The 27,866-nt window shown below is 35.5% G+C and overlaps 1 protein-coding gene across 17 annotated transcripts in view; it reads left to right on the top strand.

Moving 5' to 3' along the window:
• The window catches only part of LOC127881995 (uncharacterized), a 318,763-nt gene that overhangs the window by 36,884 nt on the left and 254,013 nt on the right, over positions 1-27,866 (top strand). For 2 of the 17 annotated variants that reach the window (XM_052430466.1, XM_052430333.1), the window contains exons 5-13: positions 4,910-5,023; positions 5,916-6,821; positions 8,649-9,147; positions 9,803-10,005; positions 10,554-10,627; positions 13,157-13,431; positions 13,891-14,020; positions 18,327-18,462; positions 19,124-25,398. The exons of 2 other annotated variants lie outside the window; for them this stretch is intronic. The gene's annotated coding sequence lies outside the window, so the exon portion shown is untranslated. Of the gene's footprint in view, positions 1-4,719; positions 4,871-4,909; positions 5,024-5,915; positions 6,822-8,648; positions 9,148-9,771; positions 10,006-10,553; positions 10,628-13,156; positions 13,432-13,696; positions 13,744-13,890; positions 14,021-18,326; positions 18,463-19,123; positions 25,399-27,866 lie in introns of those variants that run through there. 13 more of the 17 variants (XM_052430372.1, XM_052430412.1, XM_052430343.1 and 10 more) reach the window with 13 other exon arrangements.

Here is a 27,866-nt window from a genome sequence, read left to right on the forward strand (position 1 = left end):
TGTGTATTTCCTTTTTATTTAGAATGCAAAAAAAAGATGAGGTGGAAAAGAACAGTATGTAGTTTCATTAATGTCATCCATGCATTTATTAAATTTTTCGAATATAGGAAGTCTCTTCTAAACGTAATTCCGTCTAGCGGAGTAGCCTGTGTGGCTGTATGGGCTCATCTGGGAAGACACTTTACGCAATATTAATAATAAATTACTGTTTTCTCAAAAGGAGGCTCAAAGCAATTCCACCTACAGTCTGTCACAGAGTTTAACAAGATGAGCCTCGTTCTGGGAAAGGAGTGCTTAACGCATTCAAAGTGTCATCCACACATTAGCCTGTGTATTGCACACACAGACTAATCATAGAGGATACTTTCTTATTGTGATGATTTTTTTTTTAAAGGGACTTTCTTCAAAACAAAAATCAAGTATTGGTGGAAAGTGTCATCTCATGTTAGCCTGTTAGGACTGCACAGCTAGGTTACTGTGGGGCACCACTATACACATTTATTAAGCCCAGGTTTTCAGTCTTTTTAAGGGTGGTATTTTTACATTTGGATGAGAAGAAATATGGTATACAAACAATATGATTAAAATTTGGTTAATGAGAGAATGACGTACATATACATTAAAATTCACAATAATTGTTAAGCGATAGTAAAACACTTATTCTTATTAAATTATGGAAGCTTAATTCATATAAATAAAGAAAGAATGAAAACAAATCAAAAATACAATTAACAAATGTATTGATAGTACCTATTGGTGAATTTGGACTTGTTCACAGATTAGCAGAATGGCAAATTTTTTTAAATTGTAATATACAATCGAAACCCGATGGCTCAAAGTCGCCTTGCATCAAAGCACGTTTGTATTGCTATATATTCATGAACATTTCAATTTTCACACATTCATTTGTTCGTTTTGCTTTAAAGCGGCAAGGGTCGCACAAAGCTGTTACTTGATTATAAGCATGTTATAATTTCAAACAAACATGTCATCCAATTAATGTTTAATTGATTCGAGTAAAATATGACATTTTGTATTAAATCTGGCGTTTTTCTTTGATGCTGTAATATAATGGCTGGAACGGCTGCATCACAACATGTTCTATGTCATCTTGAAGGAATAAATTATTTTGTATCTGTACATCATGTCATTCTTAAAAAAAAAATGAATTAATACATAATGTGCTGTTTAATTTTTTGGTGATGTGTATAAAATGCTTATGATTGCTTTGATTCCTAGCGTTATTCCTTACATATGATACTTTTTGATTGTATATATAACTATTTTAAAATATTGATGACTTAAAAATATGACGTATATATTTTCTGTTCTTACTAATTCAACAAATTATTGCAAAGTTATGTTAGTAAACATACATCTATTTAAAATCAGTTCAATCAAATTCCAGATGGGTCGAACTTTTGTCGTCGGTCCCGGCGAGGTTTAGTTATTGGTTTTCGCCTGTATTGAGCAATTTATGTTTTTAGCCGGATTTTTTTCGAAAAAATCTCGGCTTATAGATTGATGTTGTCGGGCGGGCGGGGGGGCGGGCGGGCGGGTGGGGGTGGCGGCGTGCTCAAAAATGTTAAAGTTCTTATTTCATGGTATAACTTTGGTATGCTTGGACCTAGAGTCTTCAAACTTGACATGAAGGTTGGCCAGGATTAACAGATGACCACTGGTCATTTCAAGGTCATTCATTTGAAGGTCAAGGTCACTGTGACCTTCAATATAAAAAATGTTAAAGTTGTTATAACTTTGGTATGCTTGGACCTAGAGTCTTGAAACTTGACATGAAGGTTGGCCATAACTAGTTAGTAACCACTGGTCATTTCAAGGTCATTCATTTGAAGGTCAAGGTCACTGTGACCTTGAATGTAAAAATGTTAAAGTTCTTATTTCATGGTATAACTTTGGTATGCTTGGACCTAGAGTCTTCAAACTTGACATGAAGGTTGGCCAGGATTAACAGATGACCACTGGTCATTTCAAGGTCATTCATTTGAAGGTCAAGGTCACTGTGACCTTCAATATAAAAATGTTAAAGTTGTTATAACTTTGGTATGCTTGGACCTAGAGTCTTGAAACTTGACATGAAGGTTGGCCAGAACTAGTAAGTAACCACTGGACATTTCAAGGTCATTCATTTGAAGGTCAAGGTCACTGTGACCTTGAATGTAAAAATGTTAAAGTTCTTATTTCATGTTATAACTTTGGTATGCTTGTACCTAGAGTCTTCAAACTTGAAATAAAGATTGGCCAGTACTAGAAGATGACCACTGGTCATTACAATGTCATTCATTTGAAGGTCAAGGTCACTGTGACCTTAAATGTTAAAATGTTAAAATTGTTATAACTTTGGTATGCTTGGACATAGAGTCTTCAAACTTGACATGAAGGTTTGCAAGCACACTTAGATGACCACTGGTCATTTCAAGGTCATTCATTCTAAGGTCAAGGTCACTGTGACCTTGAATGTAAAAATGTTAAAGTTCTTATAACTTTGGTAGGTAAAAATGTTAAAGTTCTTATTCCATGTTATTACTTTGGTATGCTTGTACCTAGAGTCTTCAAACTTGACATAAAGGTTGGCCAGTACTAGAAGATCACCACTGCTCATTTCAATGTCATTCATTTGAAGGTCAAGGTCACTGTGACCTTCAATGTTAAAATGTTAAAATTGTTATAACTTTGGTATGCTTGGACCTAGAATCTCAAACTTGACGTAAAGGTTTGCAAGCACACTTAGATGACCACTGGTCATTTCAAGGTCATTCATTTCAATGTCATTCATTTGAAGGTCAAGGTCACTGTGAACTTAAATGTTAAAATGTTAAAATTGTTGTAACTTTGGTGTGCTTGGACCTAGAATCTCAAACTTGACGTAAAGGTTTGCAAGCACACTTAGATGACCACTGGTCATTTCAAGGTCATTCATTTGAAGGTCGAGGTCACTGTGACCTTGGATGTAAATATGTTAAAGTTGTTAATACTTTGGTATGCTTAGACCTAGAGTCTTCAAACTTGATATGAAGGTTGGCCAGAACTAGTAGATGACCACTGGTCATTTTAAGGTCAAGGTCACCGTGACCTTGAATGTAAAAATGTTAAAATTCTTATTTCATGGTATAACTTTCTTATGCTTGGACTTACAGTCTTCAAACTGGACATGAAGGTTGGCCAGCACTAATAGATGACAATTGGTCATTTTAAGGTCATTGAAGGTCAAGGTCACTGTGACCTTGAATGTTAAAAATTAAAAGTTGTTTTAACTTTCGTATGCTTGGACATGGACTTTGCCATGACTAACAGATGACCACTGGTCAAGAGAACAACTGGTCATTTTAAAGTCTTTCAATTGACAGTGACCTTAAATGTGAATATTTTTTTCATGATTTAACTTTGGTATGCTTACCACTGGTAATTTCAAGGACATTCAATTGAGGTTCACAGTTGCGGCAACTTCAAATGTGAAAGGGCTCTAAAATATTATAATTTTTGCTGTTTCACTTTGTTGGGGTAGCTTTCAGTCCACTACAAGACAAGGTTGAAGAGACCTGTCTGCTGTGTTATTGTTGTTCATGTATATGCATGCATTCAAAACATAACACAAGGTTTGCTCATGCCTTGAAAAGTACTTACATTTCATTTTTACCTTTGAACAATATTTCAGTAATTTAAGTATTGCATTGACAAAAACACGAAAGGTACTTTCCTGTCATTTAAATCAAAAATCCGGCTTCAATGCGGTCATCTCCGACCGCGGAACTCTTGTTATCGTAATTAAACTAAGGAATACACCTCTCTAAAAAAGATTTTAAATTATTGTTCTAAATGAACAATTGTGTATCAAAATTAAAAAATAAATACAATAAAGCTTTTCAAACACTTTACTAAAAAAATATTGAAAAAAACTCTAAATTCATTATTATTTGTTGGAAATTAATTAATGTTCATTTGGTGGGTTTACTAATCCACGAAATAAACTCAAACACATAACAAAATAACCTGGGGCTAATTCCTGTTATTACAAAATCAGGAATCCACAAATTTACGTGTCCATGAACAAGTTTTTTTTATAATCTGGAGGTGCCAACAAATATAAATCATTATCCAGTATCAGGGAGGTAACATTCCAGTCTCCAGCTTGAATTAGTGATTAATATTTTGCTTTATTTTATCTGTCACGGCCTTTTTTGAAATAATAGTCTGTCAGAAAGGGGCCAGAACTCAGGGCTATTTTTCCTTCTTAAGGAATGGCATTTTTTCACGAATTTCAGAATTTCGTTACTCAAATTTTCACAATTAAAAATAGTTTGCAACTGAAATTAAGGGCAAGTAGTCTGTAACATAATTTTACTCCCAGGTGTATATGAACAGCCATTTATTTCCCTATTTTTAAAGCACTCATAATAGACACTTCTGTATTTGCAAGTGGAATAATAAAATGAGCACTGACACTTAACATTGCCACAAATAATTTGTTGATGGGTTTTTACAATTAAATTCCGTGCAATTAAAAAGACCCATAATTCTCAATTTGAAGATTTTATGCTAGGAATTTTCCCAATAGTATTTATTATGATGCAAATTTTCCTTATTTGTGTGGTGCAGATGCTTTTTTTTGCAAAAAATGCTGGTGTATTACTAACTTACATGTACAAGTTCAAAATACTGACTGGGCCAAAATATTTCATATTGGTCCCCTTAATGTTACAGCAATTGCTGAGCACAGCGGAAGACTGTTTAATGAAAGGCTCAGCCGTATCAAAGTCCAGCAATGTGCGGGGGACGCGGCCTATCCATATCCGTATATTACATCATTTTAGCTGTCACTAACAAGGGAGATAACTGTAGATCTGCACCAGCAGTGAGTTCTTCCTCTTAAGTTGCTTTTTAATTATTTTAGCTGACACTGACAACGAAGATAATTAAAAATCTGCACCAGCAGTGGGGTTTGCCTTTAAGTTGCTGTTTAATCAATGACACTAACAAGGGAGAGAATTGAAGATCTGTATCAGCAGTGAGTTGTAGCCCTTTAAGTTGTTTGTTTAAATATGTCTATCAACTTTATTACATGTTGATTTACTTTGGAACTGTTTTCTAGTGTGAATTTTATCAGATTTTAACAATCAAATATCTGTAAAGGCATGGTTAAATATTGTGTGTGTGTTTTTTGCAACTTTGCAAAGACATTAATATTTAAGTGTTTCCTCCCGTTTATTGAAAAATATATATACAGCAAAACATCTGTAAAGGCATTATACAAGTAAAGGGATTAATATAATGAGTACAATTAGAAAAAATCATGCTATAAAGATAAATAAACTGTGCTGTGGGGAAATGGGGCTTAATGCATGTGCTTAACTTGTTGTCACATATTAGCCTGTGCAGTCAGTACAGGCTAATGAGGGACATCAATTTGCTCTTTAATGTGGTTTTGCTGGAAAGAAGTATCTTCTTTATTATAATAATCCAAAGTGTCCTCCCTGATTTGCTTATGTGGATTTTACATGCTACACATCCTAATATTGATTAGCTGCATATTGGCTTATGAAATTACATCTCTAAAAGTTAAGTAAGGATAATAATTATGAATTTACAGGTTAGTAAAGCTTTAGCCAACACGTGTTATGTCTTATTACACAATAGTTTAATTGTATTAACGTTCATGCTATTGACGTCAATGAACCAATAAAATGCCAGATTAGACATTCATGAGATAGACGTTTGGCTCTTGAAAACCTTTACATCCAAGAAGCAGAGTTTTTAAATAATGTAATATAAACATCTGTTATAAATTCATATCACCCACTGTGCCTTAACATCCAACCAAGAAGCAGAATTTTTTAAAGAATGTAATATAAACATTTGTAACAAGTTCATATCACCCACTGTGCTATTGTTGTTTTTAGGAGAGCACCAGCATTGATATGTAGTTAGCCCAGCAACAGCTCCAGTCCGGCCTGCAGGAGCTCCAGTCCAGGGCGACCCTTCTTCTCTCCTGACCCCAAGCTACTCCCCTAGACCTCAGGCCTCAAAGGGTCAGCAGTGTTTAACAATTCCGTTCTGCAGGAAATTCTGAGCACATCGAGATTTCATGTGCTGTTCTCAACTACCGCTATGTCCGTTTTGAGTTTCCCACACTTGCATCTGAGTAGTTTTGTTTAGCTGGAGTGCCTGAGTGGGACGAGTGCTAAAGACACCAGGAGTTATAGCAGTAGTTTTGGTAACGCTAACAGTCAGTTCTCGATGTTGGACATCACGAAGAATGACCAGTTAAATAACGTGTTCCATTTTTTTATGGGACGAACAGAAATTCAGCAAAGAATTTGAGAAAATCAAGAAACAATTCAAGCCATGAATTCAACAGTGTTACCTTGCCAAGGGGAATACTTTTGATGTTGATAGTGCAGGCAACAGTAGCTGTGCGGACTTTCACGGTTTGTCCTTTCAGGGGAAAAAGTGTCCTAAGAGAATGCGCTTTTGACGCTAATGCTGACAAAGGCAGTAATGACTAGGTTGTGAACATACAGAACACGATACATCAATGGGGTGTGTTCTTCTGGCGCGAAATCCGCGAAATATTGGAAACACTCTGCTAAAAGCGAACATGTGCGTTTTGTTACGAGAACTTGAAACTCCGAGCCCAAAGGGCATCGTATTGATTCGAGGCTAAAGAAGGCCTTGAAATATGACAGCATTTTTGTTGTATGATCCAGTGCGCCATTCGACGCTCAACCGAAGTTACTCAGAACTCAAACTCAATCCTTAACAATATCAGTGAGGCCAGCGTGTCATCTCAGCTTGTTGAGCTTCAGGTGAGACCTTACTGTTTTATGTATTTTGAAAATTGGGGCTGATATTTCAATTGATAAAACAATCCCAATTTAAATCAAAACAGCAGGATTTTTCCTAAATTTTCCTAATTTCAAATATTGTTTCATGTACAATAAACTCTGCGCAGAGCTAGCCCCTGTTCTAGCACATTTAATAGTCTTTTATGAGAATAATTGGCTTGATTTGCAAATTTCACTAAGTGTTATTAATATTTTGAAGTTGTTGGTGTTCTAACAGGGCTCGAATTTAACTTTTTTTTCTACTTGCAAAAAATTGCGAGCAGCTTTAATACCAACTCGCAAAATCAAAAGCATTCTCGCAAATTTGATGGAAACATACAAAAACCTTGGACATTAGTTTAGTACTATTTAAACAAAATAAAAGTACTTAACATGCATACACATTTTATTTCTGCAACCATACAAAGATATGAGTTCCTTGGACCATAAGGACCCACATCAGGTTGATTGACCATCTTCATCTACAACAAGTTTTAGTCTTATTTTAAGGTATTTTTCCCATTAATTCACTGTTTTCGTAGAAGGATTTAAAATCCGTTTTTTCTAACTAAACGGTTAACTTTGCTTAATCTTTTGCATTATGTATATTTTGTGTTATTTCCGTCTGTGGTTATAAAGTGAAAAGTCGACTGTTTCAATTCCTTTGTACCAATACCATCCGCGTATCTGTATATACCAGTCTACATACAAGGTGCGCGCTTACGCATAAGGGTACTTGGGCGTTCTATAAATTGACTTAAGATTTAGCGATCATGACGTCGAGCAGCATTATACCTACTCATTTCTTTTCACCATTTATTTACTCGCAAAAAAATACTAGTGGCTTTAAACTTAACTCGCAATCGGTATTTTTTACTCGCATTTTGCGAGTGTGCGAGTGTTAATTTCGAGCCCTGTCTAAACATTGTTTATTTCACATAAAATTGGACATGATTATTATTTAAAATATGGCCTGGATGTTTGCAAAACAATTGCACTTTATTGCTTTCAGAAGTGAAACTTTAAGTCTTAAGTATGTCCTACAAAAACTTGGCTATATATTCGAGAAATCAACAAATATCAATACAGCGAATTAATTTAATCAGAAAATGCTATAATTACTAGTATAATGGCCCTGGTAGCCAGATAGAGTGGCGTAGGTTTCTCTCACCATAGATGTCCATCGTTTTTTGTATTACTGTCTAACTCATATACAAAACGTGTTTGATCAAGTACACATACACTTACAGTATTTAACTCACATCTATTGTTTCTGATGATATGTCATACAGTTGTATTGTTTTACTTTTGATGTTGTTCAGTCTCACATTCTTAGTTTTATACATATAAAGGTGTACAGTATCATGTTTTAAGTTTTATAATGACATATTTAAAGAGTATCACATTAAAAATTATATAGTATTACATGAATTTTAAAGTTGTTGATTCTTACATTTTGTTGTATAGTTGCACTTTTTAAGGAGTACAGTCTCACACTTTAATTTGCTAAAGTTATGCCTGTTTTTGTTTTTTGTTTAGATAAGTATTTTACCTTGCTACACACTGTACTTTACCGTGTATTCTTCGCGGTTTTAAACAACAAAATTTTAATGTAAAGTTGGTGAAAGTAACTCATTGATTCAACGCTATTCTGAGTTCAAATTGGTGAAAAATTAATTGCGATATCCTGAATATCAATTATAGACGCAATGTTTGTCATTAAAAAAGGTGTGTAAAGTAAGTTTGTTTTAATATTCATTCGTCACTAAATACAATCTGGGTTAAGTTTGCTTTCCATTGCCTTTTCAGCAAACATGAGCCAACAAGACAAACATTATTGTACAATCCCGACCCCCTTTTGCAAAAATATTACAACTCTCTCAAGAAATTCAGCACGAAATCCTCTTGTGTCAGCCTTACATGCTTCCTATCAAGATATTTTCCCATGTTTGCTTCATCAACACTTCCAACAGCGGATCCTTGGTAATTTAGACTTCCGTTCCAGCGTGGATGGGGCTTAGCAATAAATTGATGCTGGGCAACGGCAAATTGTTCGGGACGAGTCGCTCGAACGGAAATGATCTGACCCAACAGATAGCTTATAGTGATGTGTCCATTAATGTGACTGACCTCGATATGTTGCTTTTAAATAATGCGAACCTTACACCAGAAGAACAGTCTGCGAGCAATTAAGGCCATTTAACAACCGTTGTTGTCTGGAATTCACGGCTTTGGGTTGACGAATTTGGCGTCAGGACTTGCTCTATCTTTGTCTACGGCAGCAGCAGCAGAAACAACAAAAAAACAGGTAGTATTTGAGCGGTGCTCTGGGATACGGGTTTCAATGTATGTGCTTAAAGTGTCATCCCTGATTAGCCTGTGCAGACTGCACATACATTGCTTAAAGTGTCATCCCTGATTAGCCTGTGCAGACTGCACATACATTAAGTCCTATTAAAGTGTCATCTCAGATTAGCCTGTGCAGACTGCGCATACATTGAGTCCTATTAAAGTGTCATCCCAGATTAGCCTGTGCAGACTGCGCATACATTGAGTCCCATTTTACCAGAATGAGGCTCATATAAGTGTATCAGTCTTCTTTCTGCCCGATTAAGGAAAAGTTCCTAGCATCAAATGGGAATTTTGGTGTTTTTAAATTTATCAAACTTGGTAAATAAAAAGCAAATAACAGTTGATATCATATCAGTTTAAATCACAGAAGGTCAGCGCACAGTGTCGTCTATTTTTCAGCCAAAGGTCAGCCCCTGAACCCAAAGTTTATCATTGTATAACAAAAATTAATATAATTAATGTAATTGTTTCATTCGTTTTAATTTGAGTAAAACAATTATTTAATGCCTTTAGTACATTAAACAATAATTTTCTTTATTTATTTTTAATATTTATTTAAGTGCCTGCATTTTGTTTTAAGAGCCAGTTCTTACAGAACTATTCAATCATAGATTGGTAACCAGCTGTACAACAGGCTCTCTTGCCAGCTGGGCCCAGACACCCAGGGACACTTCCTTCGCATGGGTGGTGGTGGGTGGCTCTCGGCGAAGGACTTTTGGGCAGTTCAACGTGTCCTACTCGCAGAGTGCAGCCAATCTAAACATGGGGCTCCACATTTTCCTGGTCAAGATTACCTTATCCAAATAGTAGATTGGTAGTGTAATTTACTTTGTATTATGTGCAGTTGTTTTACTCCAAATTTCAATTCAAATAGTTTGTGTGTGTTATATATTGATAATACTCTCTCATGGGTGCTAACTTAAAAAATCATCAGGTAATCGTAAATATTTGTATTGTTTTGTATTGCCTTGAAAGTGTGTAAGGGGGGGGGGGGGGGGGGGGGGGTGGGGCTTTAAGATTTATCCTTGTCAGTAATTCTATCTGTCATTGCTTCCATCATTCCCTATGTCCAACCCACCTTTTTGTTGTTGAACTGCACTTAATAAATATTGGTTTCAGAGGGATGAAACATGTCAGAATCAAGTGTATAGTATATAAATGGCTATGTTTGTATCAAGTCTTTGGTGTATATCCCATTTGTATCAAAAGCCTACAAACATGATGTATTTCTTATAAATGTTTTACTTAAACAACATTGATTGACTTCCAATATAACTGATACAATATCAGAATGTTTTGAATAATTTGGTTTACATGGGACACATTTATGGGATGCGCTAAGATTTTTTAATCTGTTCGCAGAAGCCTTGTCCTCAAAAGTTCAGGTCCAAAGAAAGATGGTGACCAACTGCAACTCAGCCACTTCATCTCAATAGGTAAGTTCTTGTGCCATTGCAAAAGGGGCCACTATGGCAAAGCATTCAGGAGACCCAGTCTCAATAGCCTAAGACGTTAGATGCAATAAAGCTTTAATAAGCAGGTTAAACCTAATTCAAACTTTGGTTTCTGCTCATCATTTGATTGACCAGTTTATCTTATTTCAATTTAGGAGTTCAGCGATAAACTCTTGTATCGAATATAGAAAGAAGAAGTTTCAATTTTAACCCTCAATATTGCATTTTAAATTGATCATACAGAGCTATATTAACACTCAAAACAACAACACCAACAAACAATTTATCAGCAGGTACCAACATATTTGACTCTTTAACTCTTTACAAAATCAGGTCCCATACTAATTGTAATTATGATTCTTTTTTCTGCGTAGCTGTTTAATGTCACTTTTGAACTTAGGTGTCCTTTAGGTAATACATTAATAAAAATGCCCGCGGCTACCCATGAATGAATACACTTAATTTAGTCCATTGGCTGATTTGAGAATACCACCAGAACATTGGAAACACGGCCGTGTCTTTCTAACACAGTTTTACTGCGTGTCCAGCATGAAACAATTTTATCTCTTATGAAAAGGCATGATAGATAGAACAGTTTTACACTCAACTCTTCACATCAATACAATTTGTGCGTAGATTCTACACCATCGTCAGTTCGCAGTTAGTGCGTGTGAATGTCAGAGTTTATATACAGGTCATTGCTGCGTTATATATAATAAAGACGCTATAGCGTGAACTAGCTGAACTGGAATTTTCTTAAGACCAGAAAGATGTTAAATGAAGATATCCAGCGATATAATTATGGGATGTCAATAATAGATTCTTTATGTTTTTTCAACAATACCATAATAAATAGTATTTTTAATTAATTTAACAAGAATTATTCCACCATATTGACTAATGTATTAAGAATGAGCGCGATGATTCTCGATACTGTTTATACTCGAATCAAATAGCAATGCCCACTAAAACAGGTTTGTTTAAAGAACGCGCGTATAAATATTTAAAATATGTACGGATACTTCGCATGTGGCCGGTTGACTCAAATGTTTTAATTTCACTTCCATTATTCTTTTGGTTTTCTGTTTTGTATCTATAGGTTTATGACCAGCAAGATGTAATAATGTAAAATAAGCCGCAAAAACTCCACGTAACATCCCGTTCTGCGTGTGATGCAGCTAAGAACTGCACCGAAAAAGACATTCGCTATCCTTGATCTCATTCATTGAACTCTTTACCTTTCATAAACTCCAACCACAATCAACGCCGTATATCATTTTAAAAGATATTTCTTGTTTACCATTGATGCATAAGAGAGTTCAGTGATGTCTATAGCTTTGAATAAGATGAATTTTTCTGTTGTCGATATCTGTATATCAACTTTAATGACCAATTGTGACCTATCCACTATGTGATTATAGTTTTAATGGTAAACAAAGCACATGCCAGTAATAGTGTAAGTAGCTTTTCATTGATTGCATCAGGAATCGCCCATATGACTATTACACCCAGAACAATCCTAAATGTTACGTGTTGCAAATCAACACATTTAATGATCATTTTAGTTGATTTGAGCACGAAGTTCTCAAAGTGAGAAATTGTGATCACCTTATGTTAGGGATCATGCTGTGTGCTGCTTCAACTTATAGCTTGTTACCAATCTAGAAGCATGAGTTGTTATTGAATCTTGATGAAACTTGATCTGAAATCTGGACATTATCTAAGCCAATTTGCATCGTGTTAACATGCATCCTAAAACTAGGTCATCTATTCAAATAACAGAAAATCATGGTTGACACTCTAGAGTCTAGACGTCACGATTAAGATTCAATCTTGATGAAACTTAGCCAGCGTTTGAATCAGAGCCACTTGTGTAAAAATAAACTTGGTGTCAAGGCTCAATAATGCTGAAATATGGTCAGAATGCTTTCTTGGCATTTGAATTAAACACCGCTAAATTCCCCCTAAACTTGATTTTGCTAAGAAGATTTATCTTTAAACGAAAAATGCAATAAAAGCTTGGTTTTCCCAGCAAGGCTCATGTATTATAGAATTATTGTGGCAGCTGCATGTGGGCTGATGGCCTCACCTATAACCTCTGCTCTCTGTTTTAAGACAATTTAAATTGGATCTTCATGAAAGTTATCCATCATGTTTGTGGGCTTAATAAAAATGTTCTCATCTAATGAAGACACATTGACCGTTCTGCAATGATTAATAAAAACCAGTCTTCTGGAGTAGTGTAGTTTTTTTCTTCATTTTTAGGTATACGAACTGTCTGTAAAATTGCGACTTGTCTTAGCATAAATGCGATTAGAATTTATTTAATTTTCCTATTTTTTTACAGCTCATACATTGCATAACTGTGTAATGCTTTGAATAGTGTATCACACGTGTCTATTTTAATGTCAAATATTGACTTGCCTTCAAGGTTGGACATTGCAGTGAATAGAAGCATGACTTTCTGCTGATGCAACTAGATATTCATTTTGTTGATATTTGATTTCATAGGACAACATGCCAGTGAACAAGGCACCCTTCCTAAACCCTCGCCGACTGCGCTAAACGGGAACCTTAATATACATGAGATTCCAGGCGGAATGTAAAATCTGTACCACTCTGATCTCCAGTAGCAGCCCCAGCCGTGGGAGGCCGATTCATGATGCACCTATGGCCTTAATTATCTCTGAACATCCCAACCTCACATGACCTGTAGGGCGGGGATGTATATAAATGATCATTAAATCCCACAAACCAAGGAGAGGTTATATTGGAGTCAATTTTATGTAAGTTGGTCAGTTAGAGGGGCGTTTCGTCTGAATTTTATGTAAATATATTTTTACCTCACCAAATCTACATTTCTAAAGGGATTAAGTTAAAACTTCAATCATGTGAAAACCATGAAGTCTGGATTGAGAGTTAGTGGTGATTTTGTGACAAAGCTCTAACTAAGTATTGGTCAAGTCACTGTCTTGCATAAAAATATTTTACTGTTTCTGTATCTCACCATACATGGGAATTCAGAGGTTGTTATACTTATATTTGATTCAGGGGAAGGGGGGTTAACTAAACGTGTGCCCACAGTTGCACAGAGCCGTGTGAGTATTTTTGTTTAAAAACAACGAAAGCATTATATCCCTTGCATCAATTGTGATCTTAGATTTTAAATCAATGTACTATTGTTCTATTATTTATTTTACATTATACCAAATGTTCCAATATATATATATATAATTGTTTTCCAGTGGTTTGTGTTCAGTGTCAAGCAGTATCCTAGCAATCAAGTCAAGTCAGCGCAGCAGCAACAACAGATGCAGCAGCAGTCGTACGCAATACATCAACAACACTGGTGCATATGCATTAAACTATAAAGAAGTATGAAGGCAAACATGTCTGTATAAATTTAGTTTATTCTCAACCATTTAATATTAACTTGTTATATTTATGTCCCCCTTCGAAGAAGAGGGGGTATATTGCTTTGCTCACGTTGGTCTGTCAGTCTGTCTGTCGGTCTGTCGGTCCGTCCACCAGGTGGTTGTCAGATGATAACTCAAGAACGCTTGGGCCTAGGATCATGAAACTTCATAGGTACATTGATCATGACTCGCCGATGACCCCTATTGATTTTGAGGTCACTAGGTCAAAGGTCAAGCTCACGGTGACCCGAAATAGTAAAATAGTTTTTGAATGATAACTCAAGAATGCATACACGGCCAACAGGGCAAACTCTGAACAATATTACTGAAGCAACTGGTCTGTAATCCTAAATCTATAATTATCAGTCCAATGAAACATCATCCTTTGAGTAAAATACAGTGGATCAGTAAAAATATTATCAGAATATGAGATTTTTTGTATGTTTTGTATATTAAATATTGTGTTAATTAGAGCTGCAACGATTCACCAACAGCTCAATTCGATTCGATTTCGATTTCAGACACTCCGATACCGATTATTTCGATTTGATTCATCTTCAAACCTAGTTTTATCATATATTCACTCTTATGCCTCAAAATTAACATTTCTGTTCAAATGTGATTTCAATAAAACACATAAAAAAGAATAGCAAATTAGGAATTTTAATATAAAAACTTCTCACTAGAAGATTGTGTTGATTACACAATAATATAAAAAATAAATAAACAAGAGGGCCTGAAAGGCCCAAGGTATCCCCCGCAACATATGCTTTGTTTGAGGATGGGTGCAAATTGGACGGATGAACATAATGATAGATGGACGGACGGAGGACAATAACACAAAACTAAGACAAAGGAAGGTTCTTAAGCACAAAAGTGCCGGACGGACAGCCGGAGGGACGAACAACGCCAAAACAATATCCCTCCGCCTCTGGCGCGGGAATATATTCATACCAAGTTTTAAAGAAATCCGCCAAAGCGCTTCCAAGATATGGCTCCGGACACAAAAATGCCTATAGTAAAAAGCATTTTTTCAAGATACAAAGGGCCATAAGTCTGTTTTTAACAGATGGTGTACAATGCCATTTGGCGTGCATCATCCTCTTATGCATATATATACTCATACCAAGTTTCAATGAAATCCGCCAAAAAACTTCCAAGATATGGCTCTGGACACTAAAAAGCATTTTTTCCAGATACAAAGGGCCATTAGTCTGTTTTTAACAGATGGTGTACAATGCCATTTGGTGTGCATCATCTTCTTATGCATATATATACTCATACCAAGTTTAAATGAAATCCACCAAAGAACTTCCAAGATATGGCTCCGGACACAAAAGTGCCGGACGGACGGACAGCCGGACGGACGGACGGACAACGCCAAAACAATATCCCTCCGCCTCTGGCGGGGGATAATAATGATAAGAACGTATCTGGAATCATATGAATGGTTGTACTATCACTATTATACTTTTACCCAAAACCGCTATAAGCATGTCTTCCATTGTGCCATGACAGCATCACCTGTTACCTGTAGGACAAATCACATTCTCTAATAAACTTAACGAAATTCCAACAGAAATAGAACTACTTTTCTGGCTCGCGACTTCAGTAGTTGCACTTGTGCCACCTCTTAGTCTTGCTAAATCAACGTTATGTTTGCGTTTGACATATTGCATTAGAGTAGTGGTTGAGCCGGACTTAGCGTACGCCACATCCATGAAGCACAGTTTGCACTTTGCTTTATCGGTAGGGCTACCATCCCGAAACCCAAAATACTGCAACACTTTTAGTTTTTGCTTCTTAGGCGCATCTGATAATTTCAATTTGTCGGCAACAACTTGTTCAGCCATTTTGACGCTTTTTCCGAAAGTAGACCGTAACGCGCTTATTGATTGGATGACTAAAGTATTAAGCAACCAATCGCGCGCGTCGTAATTACAGGTAAAGAAAAAACCTCCACCTTCCCGTATCAATAGTCAGAATACATCGTGCTTTACGTATCTATGCATATATATGTATATATGTTAAAGAATCGAATCGAATTTGGTAGGTTTGGTATCGTAATCGAATCTAAGCATTTCAAATCGATTTTCAATGAATCGGATCGAATCGTTGCAGCTCTAGTGTTAATGTTTAATTTTGTTGATTAATATAAATATAAGCAGGACAGGGTAGGTAATACACTATTATATCTTTCTTATATACAGGGGAAACAAATGCAATAAGTTTATATTTCATGTTTAATGAATAGAGGATATCACCCCCCCCCCCATTTTTTTTTAACATGATGTAATAAATTACCACACCCCACATTAAAAACCTTCTCACACCCCACCCCCTCTCACCCCCCCACCCCCCTACCCCCCCCATCCCCCTACCCCCCCCCCATCCCCCCCTATACCCCCCCTACTTCCCCACCCCCCTCCCCCCACCCCCCCCACAATTTATTTTATTTAAACATCTTATAATTACCACACCCGACATTATACCCCCTCTCACCCCCCACCCCCCTACCACCCCCACCCACCCCCCCCTCCCAAAAAATAAGTTTTTTTAAACATCTAATAAATTACCCAACCCGAAATTATTACCACCCCTCTCATCCCCCAACTCGCTACCCCCACCCCCCCCTACCCCCAGCCCCCACATCTCCCACCCCCCAATTTTTTTTTAAAACATCTTATAAATGAACACACCCCACATTATACCCCCTCTCACCCCCCTTCCCCACCCCTTCTACCCCCCCCCCACCCCCCCACCCCCCCAATTTTTTTTTAACATCTTATTAATTACCACACCCCACATTATACCCCCCTCTCACCCCCCTAACCCCCCCCCACCCCCCCCATTTTTTTTAAACATCTAATAAATTACCCCACCCCACATTATACCCCCCTCTCACCCCCCCCCCCCCCTAACCCCCACCCCCCACCCCTCCCCCCCCCCATTTTTTTTAAACATCTTATAAATTTCCACACCCCACATTATACCCGCCTCTCACTCCCCCCCCCTACTCTACCCCACCCCCACCCCCCATTTTATTTTTATTTTTAAACATCTTATACATTACCACACCCCACATTATACCCCCCTCTCACCCCCCTACCCACCCCCCACTCCCCCATCCCCCCCCCCAAAAAAAAAATAATTTTTTAATCAAGGTCAAGGTCACAGTGACTCAAAATAGTACAATGGTTTCCGGATGATAACTTACATTAGGTCAAAGGTCAAGGTCACAGTGACAAAAAACGTATTCACACAATGGCTGCCACTACAACTGACAGCCCATATGGGGGCATGCATGTTTTACAAACAGCCCTTGTTTATCAAAATATATGTAAGCATATTGATACATTATAACTTTGCTTTGATTAAGTGTTCGTTTTATTTCACTCTGCCTCTTCTTGCCATTTTGAGGATGGCCCGCACATTGCCCCTGTACTGACCTGGGGGTTATTTGTATGGTCTATGGGCTTGGTAGTCATGGAAGTAAGAAAGTGTATGATTTTAAAGGGATTTATTCACAGATTTTGTATTTATTGTAAGTTATTCCATGAACTGTACTATTTCCATTGTAATTCTATCTATTAAAATAGATTGCAAATTCTTAAACCCATTTATTTTATATTGATCCATCGTTATCTGCAAATAAAGATCCATCTTTATCAGTTAAGAAAAGGACACTAACATAGGGCATCAGCAAGAACTAATTAAGATCCGCAACATTTATATTGGTGACTGTGTCTTTTTTAAAAATCATTACTATTTCTCTAGATCTATTTATTCATTTCATTACGTACATGTACGTGCAGACATGAAAAGACTGGAATAATTTAAAAATTAATAATTCATTTAAGTCTTTTAAGCGGATACTTTGGGCGCTTTACACCCCAAGGTACGTGATAAATAAATTTTATGAAAAAGAAAAAAAATCTAGCTATGATCTCTTTTAAACCACAGGCCTTGGTTGTCAGTGATGTTCTGGCTTGGTCATTTTTAACTGTCTACAGACCTCCCCCCCCCCCCCCCCCCCGGTTGGATTGGACAAAATCCAAGGGAAGTAATAAAGCTTTAAAGGGAGATGATGTCTATACCTGCCAAATGATAAATTGAAATTTTATTTCAAAGTGGCACAGTAGGGGGCATTGTGTTTCGTGTTTCTGACAAACACATCTCTTGTTGTCAAGCTTTCGCAGCCAAGAGTTGGCACCCGCTATGCAGTGCTCTTGTTTCATTTGGCACATGATTGACTTTATTTCCAGGAAAACCGGATAACAAAGCGTTGATTTTGTTCTGGATGCATTAGCAGTCACAGTACATGAACCCACAGTAGTCATCTTCTCGAGATTCTGGCCTCTGAACCATCAGTCTATGAACATAATGCAGAGCAATCTAGGGGTGAGTTTTCAAGTCATGTGTTTATTTTTGGTATTCCCACTAATTCAGAGATGTGTGGGTGCATGTAGATTCACCCTTGTCCGTCGATACATCAATCCAGCTGTCAAATTTTGTGTCTAGTGTAACCTTGAAAAGTATTGCTTCTTGTGTGATGAAACCAAATATATTTACCATAATGCAAACTTTCCTACTTGTGTATTTTGTTTCATAATTTCTTTGATATAAATTGAGTTTTGAGACACAAGTAGAAAACCTTTCTCTTACTTCATACAAGTCATTTGAGTTTTCTCAAAAAAACTCTCGCCAAATGCATATTTTTGGGGCCATCATCTAGTAGGCCCTTCCTTATTGTTATTTATGATTAGGTAATATTTGTCCGATAGCAAAAAGTATCTTTATAAAAAATTCGGGTACAGCCTAATATTGGCCGGGTGCCTTAAAGCGCATTTTTTGTACCCTGGGTATAGAGTGGTATACTTTAAGAGTACATGGAATACTCTTAAGTAGTACGCGAGCCAACAAGGACCAATCGAGCCATCATTTCCTCTATGGATTCAAATCAGATCATTCGAAACACCCTATGGAAGTTCTGTGCTTGTTCTTTATTTCCTTTGGTTTCAACAATTGAAGGAAAAACTGTATTACATCTTTCTTTTTTCAGACGCCAATTGACGAAATCAAACTGACCAATCAGCAACAAAGCCTGTTGCAGCAGTTGTTACCATATTGACCCCAGTCAAATCATGGAAGCTTAGACATAAATACTGTTTAAGATGTGCCAGTCTCTACAGACCTCGTGGCCTGTTAAGCACTTACTCTGACAGGTGTCATCTTTGGATTTTGTGACGGGTGGAAAATGAATAACCTTGTTCAGATTGAAATGGCAGAATGAAAAAGCACAATTCACGCGAAAAGCCATATATTAATTTGACCAGCCATGGTTTGTTGGAAGAAAAACAATCTGTCATGTATTATGGAAACTTTGATGCTGTCAGTCATTAACAATTGATGAGATATGTTAAATGTTTTTAAGTATAATGAGATTAAGGTAACTTGATAAAGGCGTGTATGTTAAGTAATACTTTAAGCCCACATATTGCACGTCTATATAATTACTTTGTTTGTATTACGACACTTGCATCTGATAACGTTATATGCATGGAAAATAAATTTTACTTCAGACATTCTTTCATACATTGAGCTTGAGATAATTCAAAGCTGTATAAATGATGCTGGTAACTTGGACGCAATCACAAAATATGTATTGGATTCGGTTCATGTAACTTGTAATGCTGGTAACTTGGACGCAATCACAAAATATGTATTGGATTCTGTTCATGCAATAAGCATGTTTCAGTTTTCTGTTTTTACATGCAATATAGAAATGCTAGCTAAAATAACTGTGCAGAAAGGTTGAGAGTTTGAGGCTTCCTATTTGATCTGTCTGTCTTTTTCTATACAATAATCTTATTAAGTTTGCTCATTTGGGTCCGTATTTTATCAAGAATCTTGTTAAGTATGGCAGTATTTGAAATGAATATAAATTGAATGTAGACAACATTATTTAATCTTTCAATTGTCAGTTCTGTATTTACTTCTTTAACTTTATTGATTTGAATGGAGATTGTTTGTTAAATTATAAGATAATTACTTTTATTCTTTATTTGGAATGCTTTAATCGTTTTGAAACTGAGTATTTAAAAATAAATTTATTAAATAATTATGATAAGGTTCATGAATAAAAGCCAAAGTCGTGATTGTTATTGTCTATTTTTTGTTGTTATATACATTATTTACATGCTCATAAATGTTGACAATTGTGTTCGGACATAATATATGTTTTATGTCTTACATTTGTGTATATACACATTTTGAAGACCGGATTTTCATGCTCTCAACTCATTTACCGGTAGTAACTTTACCAAAAATAAATGTTTATCACTGTATGATGGTAAATTTTGCAACTGATATATAGAGCAACTTTAAAATAATTGTATGTTCGATGTAAATAACTCATATATTGTTTCCATTTTGATGAGATAAACTCTATGTTTTCACTCCTTTGTACACATCCTTTGTAAACGGTACATCTTGTAGATTTTTGGTAACGCAAACAATTTAGCCCCTGTTAAACATTTATACAGGATAACAGATTCTGAAATTTAGCAATAGGAACAGGTTGTTAGATGCAATGCTTTTTAGTTTTCAAAGTTTACCAAGTATTTAAAACATTTGCTTAATTATGTTTTACATTCTAAAGAATAATTGATATCTCAAAACGTAAATCACTAAATTACAAATCAAGGGAGAGTTATGTAATATGCTTGCAATTGCTAAGAAGTGCAGTTGTTTTTTTCTTTTCCGGTTAAAGCAATGTCATTTGCTTAAAAAAGTTGTCTCCCTTGTAAGAAAATTAATGTGTTCACATCTCAACATAACAAGTAAATTCATACAGTACATGTATTTAAAATTATTCACATGATATTCATCAATAAGTCTAATGGAATTTGTAGAATAAAATATAACATGTTATTATGACGATTATAAGTGAATGTTTGGCACAAAATGCCTCTTAATCTCTATATTTACAACTTCAGCAAATGTCTAAGACCAGATTTTCCTAAATGGTGTGGTTGTTGACATTAATATTAAATTTAGTTCATGAACCATAAATGTTTTGTTGTTGAACATATAAAAAAAGCTTTATGTATATTAATTTTATGTCATATTTCAAACATATCATATTGATACGATTGACAGAAAATAAACATTTTGCTTTAATGTGTATACATGAAGTGTATACATGAGTAACGATTGGTACCATTCAAGCATGTTAATAATGAACTATAGTTGTAGTACTAGATGCATTTTTAGCTCATCTATTTTTTGGGGAAAAAAAATGAGCTATTGTCATCACCTTGGCATCGGCGTCCGGTTATGTTTTGTGTTTAGGTCCACTTTTCTCAGAAAGTATCAAAGCTATTGCATTCACACTTGGTACACTTACTTACTATCATGAGGGGACAGAACAGGCAAAGTGAGATAACTCTGGCGTGCATTTTTACAGAATTATGTGCCCTTTTTATACTTAGAAAATTTAAAATTTGGTTAAGTTTTGTGTTTAGGTCCATTTTATTTGTTAAGTATCAAAGCTATTGCTTTCATACTTGCAACACTTACTAACTATTATAAGGGGACTGTGCAGGCAAAGTTATGTAACTCTGACTGGCATTTTGACAGAATTATGTGCCCTTTTTATACTTAGAAAATTGAAAATTTGGTTAAGTTTTGTGTTTAGGTCTACTTTATTCCTAAAGTATCAAAGCTATTGCTTTCATACTTGCAACACTTACTAACTATGTTAAGGGGACTGTGCAGGCAAAGTTGCATCACTCTAGTTGTCATTTTGACGGAATTATGGCCCTTTTTTGACTTAGTAACTTTGAATATATGGTTATATTTTGTGTTTCGATCCACTTTACTTCCAAAGTATCAAGCTTTGTATTGCTTTAAAACTTCAAATACTTTCATGCTATCATGCGGGTACTGTACCTGGCAAGTTGAATTTTACCTTGACCTTTGATTGACTATCAAGGTCAAATTATTAAATTTTGCTAAAATTACCATAACTTCTTTAGTTATGATTAGATTTGATTGATACTTTGACATAAGAACTCTTTCCTGACATACCAAAATAGACTCTACCCAAACCATTCCCAAAGCCCCCCCCCCCCCCCCCCCCCTCCAACCCCAGAATCCAGAATCCCCCATCCAATTTTTTTTGTTTTTCATTCTTTTTTAAAGATCATCTCATAAATAAAACCATCACACTATACCCTCCACCGCCCCCCCCCCCACCCAATTTTTTTTTTATTTGTTAAAAACAAAAAAAAATTATTTTATTTTTGAAATACCGTCCAACCATCCCACTCAAGAATACCCCTCCCCCCCCAAAAAAAAAAAACAACAACAAATTGTTTGTTTTCTTATTTTTTGAAGATAATGTAATAAATGACCACACCCCCACAATATACACCTCTCTCCACTCCACCCCTCCCTCCTTTGTGATTGAAGTATTGAGAGTCCCTTCACCTTTAAAAGAAAAATAGATGAGCGGTCTGCACCCGCAAGGTGGTGCTCTTGTTTTGATCATGTCTTAATGTGTTCGCCTACTCCAAATAAACATGTTGCATTTGTAAATAAAGCGTGTATAACCTCTATGTACTGTCCCAAGGTCTGTTTTCAAATACTTGAGTACCTCATATTGAGCAGAGACTTACCAATTTATGGCATTATTTGTTATGCACATGTCTGACTTATATAAATATCTTCAAGTTCTGAGATTACTGTTCAGGGTATTTTAAAGGTAAAAGTTTAAATATTTCTATAGACTGTAACCTGGTGTCTGTTAAGTTAATTTTAATACATTTATAATGTCTAGCGTATTGAATGTGTAAGTGTCTTTATTCTCGCCCGCATGCATTGTTGCTGTATGCTTTGACAAAGCTTACTACACAACCTATGTGTTTATTTATCATTTATAACCAGTGGTTTGTCCGCAGAGGTTACATTATACTATACTCACTTAATAAATCAACTTCATTTATTGATTTGATATTGTATATAGGCACTTCTCATGACTGAATCTGTAATGGCCTTTGAATATGTGGTACGAAAAACATTTTTTATTGAAGGTTAGAAACTTTATTATCAGATTTTTACAGATGGTGGTTAACATTTAACTGGAGTGTAGCCGGGAAAAAAATGGCTGTAAAACAGTGAAGTTTGATTCACGTTGAGTTATGTCTTATTTATTTCATTATCTATATTTTTTGTTAATTTGGATCATAATTATTTATTATAATCTTTAAAAAATGGAATGATTATGAGGGTTTTTAAAATGTTGCATTTATTTTATGTTAAAGTTATTGCTTTCAATTTTAATTTGTTATGGAAATATTTAAGTTTATGTAACTTACAGAGATATACATGTTTATGTTAGTGATGTGCAGTTTGATGATTTAAGAATTGTCTTGCACTCTGATTAAAGTAGATCGCCATTGATTCAAGTTGGAATACTGATGTACAGTTAAAGTGTGTTGTACTTTCAAATAAAAATACTATGTAAATATACTTCAGTTATCCATTGTTTACAAGATCACATTTTTATTGCTCATCGTTGGTGTTGGTGTTTGCATTCAGACATAATAATGCATTGCTTTATATGTATATTATGTAGACCCGCTTTTACAAGACCACATTCGGACAAGCTTAAATGTATGTATATAATGTAGTTCCTTATTTACCAGACCACATTTTGATGTTCTTAAATGTGTTCAAAGCTTGACGAAATTTTTGTTGACTATTCGTTTTACATTTTGCCATTTACATTTATAATTACTGAACAACAAATATATTGTCAGTGTTAATAATTAATTTATTGTTGTTCAATCAGTTAAAGTATTTCACTGTTTTCATTCACACTTTAAATTAATAACATAACAAGTTGTAAGGTACAATCAATCTATTTCAACAAGCGAGACAATTTTGAATGTGTTTTTTAAGAATATAACATATCTTTATCGAGATAGAGAGAATGACAGTTTTGACAATTTTAAGAATATTACATCACTCTCCGTTGACTTGTAATTGACTTATTTTCATTAACCAGTTTTAATTGTTCTTTCGATTATATACAATTTATCGTAAGATATTTTTTACAAAACAATTAAACATATTTTCAAGTAGTTGCTTGGTTTTAATTGTGTAAAATGAAAAGCAAGTCATATAACAAGGTATTTTAATTTGAAGTATGGTTTTCTCTTTCCCACAAGCACACACCAGTCATTTGATATACATCTGTACTATATATAAGTTTAATATGATAAATTACATAAGCTTTGCATCTAAAAGATGGATACAACGTAAACAAATTCAATTATAAAAAACAACAAGTTTACTTTTGTACACAAGTTGAATAAACTATTATACATTTTTTGTAGATGTCAACAAGTAAAGTACTTCAGTTAAGTGCTTACCGGTAAATAAAAAATAAACGACACGTTGTTAACTAAAAAGTTATCAATTGTTTCGTCGGAAAAAATACTGCAGAATATTTATGTCAGGCATACCAACACAGAAAAACAAAATCTTAACATTCTTTTTCTTGAAATGAAAAGTAACACATTAAGATTAAGAACAGATAATGTTATTTCAAACTAGAAAGGTCTTTTAAATAGGTAAGGTTTTTCACAACGAAGTATATAATTAATTTGAAATACTGGAAATATAATTAACGTTGTGATACATATATAGTACAGTAAAGCAAAGTACTGTTTAACAAAACCCATATCATAAGATTTGTATATACTCACTTCATGTTGACGAAATGCTTATTTTTTTTAGAAAAAATACCGTGTACAGTCAAATTAGTTTTTGTTGATTTTCTTTACAATTTATTCAATGTATATACATACTTATGTATAATACTATATATTTTGTATAAAATTCAAAGTACCATGTTTTAGCACTTAATACCTGTCCTTTTTTGTCGGTCATTCAGCCCATTTGAGCCGCATTCTGATAAAATGTGATTTGAATGCATGCTGGCTAAGTGTCGTCCCAGATTGGCAGTCCGCACATGCTAATCAGGGACAACAGTTATCGCTTTAATGTATTTTTCGTTTCCAAGAAGTATTTTTTTAGCGAAATCAAGTTTCGGAAAGTGTTGTCGATGATTACCGGCAGAATGTTAGGATTGCTTATCTGGGACGACAGACACTTAACGCACATGCATTACGTCCCTTTTTCTGACAGCGCAGCTCATTTAAAAGTTGATAAAAATCAGAATGACGACAGTTCCTTAAGATATATTCTCATTAGAGATTGTATGTGGAACCAAATCATGTTAAGGCGATAAATAAAACCAGAACCCTTTTTTCTGAGTTGTATTTACTTGGTCCAAATCTCCTTTTTCAATTATCAACGCAAAGACCAATAGCACTCCGCTGTTTTTAGTTTGTTTATTGTGTCCTTGAGAGAGATATGACGAACGCTAGGCCGACACCATTCCCACATAGTCACTGCGAAATATAAGATCATGTTTAAGGACAGTTGGACAGTACAACAAGCAGACGGACGGACAAAGATACAGACATTAAAGACAGACCAGCTAGTTACATTTAAATTTAGACATACGCATAGTTACTTCTGTTCTTATGTACTGATGTGTCAGCATCATATTAACAGTATTTTAAAGCACATGTACACCGATCAAAAAATCCATGCGAAAAAAAAAAATTCCGATTGCTGGACATGACACTTAGTCACTGAAAATTCTTTCCTTTTTAAGTAAAACATTTAGTTATGTTCGTGTTTATAAGCGCTTGATGCGAAACAAATATATCCATTTTTACGCAGGGTACGAAATCCGTGTACATACTCGATCTACTCCAGAAGCGTCATCAGCTATCGCATGAATAGAAACAAGAAATATCAATAGACATCAGGAAATATGTTTATTGAGAGATCTTTACTAGAAACTTCACAATTGGTAATTTTCGAGTCCTTTTTAGCTCACCTGAGCACAATTTGCTTATGATGAGCTTTTGCTATCGTCTTTTGCCCTGCGTGCGTTGTGCGGCGTCAACATGTGCCTTGTTAACAGTCAAAATGGTTCCGGTTTGTTGAAAAACATGACCGCTTGGGTCCTGGGCATGTTTCCTTATATGGCAAAAGTACAAACTTGTTAGCACTCTAAATGTTACATTTATATTTCACTTTTCATGGGACTTGGTCACAACATTTCTTCTAATGCCATATTGGCTGCAAAGAACAGGTCAGTTCCTTTGTATCTCAGGTGAGGTAAGCGACTTTGTGCCTTTCACGCCATCTTGTTGTTTGATCAGGACGTGTTTTAATGTTTTGAGAACAGTATCATGTCCATTAGACATGGCTTTAACCCATTTATGCCTAGTGGACTCTCCCATCCTTCTAAATTGGATCAATTTATTTCCAAAATTAGGGATGTCTGGTATTTTTATTTCTATATTAAAAATATTTCTTACAGAAATTCCATTAAGCAAATAGCGCAGACACGGATGAGACGCCGCATCATGCGCCGTCTCATCTGGGTCTACGCTGTTTGTCATTGTGTTTTTTTCTTGACGCTAGGCATAAATGGGTTAATATAAGAGTCTCACTCCAGGTAAAGAGGGCTTAAAGGTTTTGTTTAAATGACAAAATAATTAAAAAAAATGTTTCAGATTCGAAAATTGTCATTGTAGTTATCATATTTGTGAAGAAACAGTAGTACTGAACATTAACAATGCTCTAAAATATCCATTATATGCATCTTTTGACGATTTAAAAACCTGAATATTATAAAGTTTTCCACGCTAAACGATCTGTTGTTGTCGTTATGTTTTGGGACACTACGGGGATTTCTTATATAAAGCATACAATAAATCACTAATGTATCAGCACGGATGGCCGAGTGGTCTAAGCGCTAGACTTTCACTCCAGGGGTAATTGGTTCAAGCCCAGATGAAGGTTACTTGTTTTTCATTCTTTAATTGTATTCTTGTTTTTTTTTACTGGAGCTTTTTAGATCAAATGTTTACATTTTTATCAATGTAAAGCATTTAATGACAAACTTCAATACTTGCCAAATTCTGTTAAAAGGCCCCTTAAACGCATGTGCGTAATAAGTCGTCACAGAGATTTGCCTGTGAAGTCAGCACATCAAAATGTTGGGCGATACTTTCCGCCGTTATGATATTTTTCGTTCAAAGGAAGTCTCTTCTTAACGAAAATCCTGAGTACGACGACATTTATTGAATATGTATTAAGCAAAGGTTGTCCAGAACAGAGCTCATCATGCAGTCATAGCGGTAAGTGGCGATCAATGGGTCATTGTCGACCTAAATCGTCTTTAAGTCACCCCAAGGTGAGTAGAGGCCGATTCATGTCACCCGGGGTGACTTGAAGCCGATTTCGTGTCACTCTGGGGTGAAATGAAGCCGATTCTAGTCACCCGGGGGCCGGCTGTCCGGCTGCAGAAGTGGTTCTCATACTTTAAATTAAGGCAGTCAAGATTCTACGACATATACGTGAGTACGCACGCACTCATGTTTAGTCTTCAAGACGTACCGGATACGACTGTCAGTATTTTAATGCATGTTATTGGTGGCTAAATCGTGGAGTAAGTGAACAGTTTCCGCCTTTCGAATTGCAAGTTCTTTGGTAAGTAAGGTTTATTTTCTGGCATACATGTTTCTTTGTTTATAATTTCTTTTAATTTTCCGATAAAATTATTGACAATCGATAAACAAATTACGCAGTATTTTAATTCGAGGGAAATCGGAACTAAAAAAGGTTTTAACCGTTTCTATTTTTGTAAGCTG

This window comes from Dreissena polymorpha, chromosome 1 (genome assembly GCF_020536995.1).
Source record: "Dreissena polymorpha isolate Duluth1 chromosome 1, UMN_Dpol_1.0, whole genome shotgun sequence".
Taxonomy (NCBI): Eukaryota; Metazoa; Mollusca; class Bivalvia; order Myida; family Dreissenidae; genus Dreissena; species Dreissena polymorpha.